This window comes from Sardina pilchardus, chromosome 9 (assembly GCF_963854185.1).
Source record: "Sardina pilchardus chromosome 9, fSarPil1.1, whole genome shotgun sequence".
Taxonomy (NCBI): Eukaryota; Metazoa; Chordata; class Actinopteri; order Clupeiformes; family Clupeidae; genus Sardina; species Sardina pilchardus.
In genome coordinates, this window is record NC_085002.1 from 24,208,118 (window position 1) to 24,212,715 (window position 4,598).

The following is a 4,598-nucleotide window of genomic DNA, read 5'->3' on the forward strand; positions in this document are numbered from 1 at the left end:
CAAAACCACGGTAGAGTTGTGTTGCGTTCGTAACGGGACCGCCCATTCGCTGTGAAGGGGCAGTGGCGTACCGTGGGAGTGTGCAATTTACCGCGCTTTGTTTACAGAAGTGGTTAATGGGAGACCCAAATGCACTCTACCTTTCCATATTCAGCAATCTAATAATTAAACCACAGTTGACTACCACGAGGAAGATTAGGAAAAAACCGCCGGATGAAGCCCCAAGTGTTTCCTTAATGTTTATGTGGTCTTCATGGCAATCATTATTATTACAAGTTCATCATTATTTCTAGTTCCAAATCCCTGACAAATTGAATAGAATAGCACACTGAAGACCTACAATATAAGCATATAAACATCTAAGTAAGTTACTCGTCTTTAATGTACTCAACCAGGTCTACTTCCCCGGCTTCCACTTGGAGGCTAAAAGCTGCAATACCATGCGCAATGGCTCGACTGCTATCCATCTATAGACTACGTGTAGACACTGTAGGTTACAGTTCAGTTCCATCTGGTATTTGTGGCAACAGGCATATCAGTCCATTTGTATGTTATCATGTGCCATCTGTTAGGGAAGAAGACAACCATCCGCTGATGTAACAGTGTGCAACACAATGCGTCCTTCTCCTCTGCTCCAAAAAGGCATCTGTGAAGGAATTCTTCGCATTTCATGAATCATGTAGCTATTAAGTTGGGCAATCATGGCCTCTTCACCAATGCTGTTAAAAAAAGTCTTCTTAACTTGTAAAATCAAATTGTGAATAGAGTATCAAAACAGAACGAGAGAATATCACATGACTTCAAAAACACCTTCATCTGAGGCTGTTTGCACCGTGGCTGCACCAAACTGCTACTGTCAAATGCATTACTGAACAATTCAAAACAATGTGCAAGTTTTCTCATTGTATGGTCTAATGTTGGTTATGAGGGGGCCAAACGGGTGACTGACAGCTATTATTCCCCCCACTTCCATTTCCAAAAGATTTAAACTCCCTACTCATCCTTGTTACATGGTCTGGTATTGCGAAGCATCCCACCACCATTCTCCTCCATTTCACCGGTAGTCACATTACTGCATACAGTATATGGGGTGTCAGTGGTCATCTATCACACACAATCTCTGCTATTGGCATCCCCAGGACCATGGCCAGCTACCAAGCCAAACATGTTTATTCTCAGTACTATTATCAAGTTTTATGATAAGTGAGCTGGTGAAATGGGCTACATACCAAAAGGCCAGGTTTGGCCTATATGGCAACTGTCCATGTAGACTGCCTGCATGCCAAGAAAAGGTCACACACTCTAATATTTTGTTGGACCACGTTTAGCTACAGTATGTGTTCGCTGTGGCATCCAAAAACTTCTGCAATAACATTTATTTTCATGCAGGCTTCTGCAATAACTTTTATTTCCGTCCAGGCTGCATTCATTTCTGGGCAAGATCTTCTATTGATCAGACCACTGCACAGTCTTCTCCAGCACATCCCAAAGATTCTCAATAGGGTTTAGGTCTGGACTCTGTGCTGGCCAAGCCATGTGTGAAAATTATGTTTCATGCTCCCTGAAACACCTGCTGAATCCTGGCACTGTCATCTTGGAATATGCCCGTCCCATCAGGTAAAAAAAGACATTTTTGAATAGCCTGGTCATTCATTATATGCAGATAGTCAACTGACTTAATTCTTTGGGCACGTAATGTTACTGAACCCAGACCTGACCAACTGCAGCAACCCCAGATCATAGCACTGCCCCCACAGGAAGGCTCTTACCGGTATTTACTTAAGTTAAATTCAGGTGGTGATCTTTTTTTGGCCAGGAAGTGTATATGCCACTATGACACATCCATACTTGCTAAACTCACTCAAAGTGTTTCATTTACAGAAGTATAATCTCAGTGAGCAGATTGTTGTAAACTCATGTAAAGAGTCTCTAAATTGTGTTGCAATGATATGAACTCTACTGGGTTTCTCCGAAACTCTTAACTATTTGGGTGTTAATACTCCACAAGGGGGCCTATTGAACCCTGCGGCCAGGCATTCCTGTTTGCTTGTGCTTATGTAGAGCACATTGAATGACCTCTGTGAATGAAATGCACTATATAAGTAAAATTGACTTGACTTTACTTGACTTGACTTGACTTGACCTTGAAGTTTGTCCCTGCTGTGCTCCAAATGACCACCCAGCTTGCAGACCTTCCTCTTTTTCTGACGACCCTCCTGTGAAATACAGGACATTGCTCTGGGACCAGGGAGCAGGTGGGTCCTGAGAGCAGGTGGGTCCTGAGAGGCTGTCATCAGATTGGAGTAGAACGTCGCTCAATGGTGTTTTTTGCCCCCAACGGCACCTTCCAGGCAGCAAAGCCTAAAAGGCACTACCTTTACCCTATTCCTATAGCCTTAACCCCCTCAACCCTCATCCTACCCCTAAACTGAGGGGAGTTTAGTGCCTTGAAGGCAGCGCTGCCTGGAAGGGACCATTGAGGGCAAATAATACCAAAGACCATAGAACGTCACTGTCTTGCTTTGTTGCCTTCTGCTTTACACCATCATCGGAGAACTCCTTACTGCTGTCCACTTTCCTAGCTGCAAGGTATTCGTGTCCTCACCATCTGGTTGACATCCAGTCAGAGCAACAGAACTTTTTTTTGTCTCTTGGAGGTCTAATGTTTGATTGAGAGGAACAGGAAGGATGTCTTTGAGCCCTATCTTTGTTGAGTTGAGGTAGTTCAAGACAGCTTGCCAGTGTATATCTTGCCTTATCCTCCATCAGTTTTTGGTTTTGCTCTTTATTGAGCAGCAAAAAAGAAAAAAACATTTTCCACTTTGCTCAGCAGGATGTGGTACTTTTATATTTAGACATACCAGTCCATACTCACTTTGGTGATGAATTGAACAACTATGCAGGCATGCTGCCTACAAGACTCAACTAAAAAAGTTATAGCTACATTCAAAACAGGTGTCATCTATGAAAAGTTTAGTAGCTCTATACTCAAAGGCTGAGAATTAACGAAAAAGTACTGTTGGTCAGTCCTCAACATTAAAGCTGCACATGTGGGCACACATACCTAGTTTTTTAGTGTCATAAATCTTAACTCTCACTACTGTGCTCACAGCAATCGTCCCACACTGCACGTTAAACAGGTCTGAAATGCTAGAAATCCAATCCAATCAGATCTGAGTCGTAATTGTTGCGTCTTCTAATCGGTGAACCTGCTCAAGTTGCATGACAAATTGGACAATAACTTGGCCTGATTAAGAAGTTTGTCAGGTTTGCAATGCATGCATACAGCATTGAACAAATAGCATAAAACAAAGAATAATGTAATGTTTAACCAACAAATAATAATGTCAGTGTTTGACATTGACCAATGAAAAATAATCTCAGCATTTGACCAGTGAAGACTAATCTTGTCTGCTTTTCACTGAAAGGAGAGAAGAATGTTTACCGAGGTCTGACTGACTTCTCTAGGTATGAGCTGTATGATCCTGATGTTGCTGACAGTAGGCTAACCCTCATTCTCGGTTGGATGAGCGACATCTGAGGTGGTGACACGGTGTGAACTGACGCATGGCCATGAGGAAATCCCCCAGACTTGGTATTGGGATGTCTAATCCATAGCTCTTTTAAACACACTTACAAATGTCAGAATAGGTCTGCTACGTCAGTTAACATTCAGTTAGCAAGGTTACAGAACAGAGTTAAAAATATGAAAAGTAATCCTTACTGTGCCTCGACAGCAACAGGCATTATGAGATTGTTATCTAGGTGATGTGTGTCAGGTTGCCAGACAATGCCATCCGTGGACGCACAAATGACCTTCAGCTCATGTGTGACATGAAAACAGAGACTGTTTTTCCATAAACAAACAAAACAAAGATTCCAACCTCTGACAATAAACACAAAACAAAATGGTGAGACATGGATGTAGCCATGCATTCACTAGGAACCACCTGAAGACAAGCAATACAACCAGCATGGAGAGCAGCAGTCTCTGGCCTGCGCCTGAGACTGAACTGGCCTGCATGTGTTGTCTACAATCAGTGGGTAATTCATCAATCAAGAGTGAAGTAGTTTGTTAAGGAGAGAAGGAAACAAATAATGCATGTGCCTTTTTGATACCCTTTGATTCATTGACCAACCCCATTCCAAGAATAGAGATACACTATATTGGCAAAAGTACTAGGTCACTGGCCTTGACTCGCTTATAAACTTAAGTGACATCCTAATCCATAGAGTTTTATATGACATTTGTCCACCCTTTGAGACTATAACAGCTTCAATTCTTCTGGGAAGGCTTTCCACAAGGTTTAGGAGTCTGTTTATGGGATATTTTTTTACCATTCTTCCGGAGGCGTATTTGTGAGGTCACACACTGATGTTTGACGAGGAGACTGGCTCTCAGTCTCCGCTCTCATTCATCCCAAAGGTGTTCTATTGGGTTGAGGTCAGGACTCTAAGGCCAGTCAAGTTCATCCACACCAAACTCTGTCATCCATGTCTTTGTGGACCTTGGTTTGTGCACTGGCTATATTTCATTTCGCTATTAAATATTCTGAACATTCTGGACTTCAAAGTAAAGGGGTTCTGAAGTGAATACT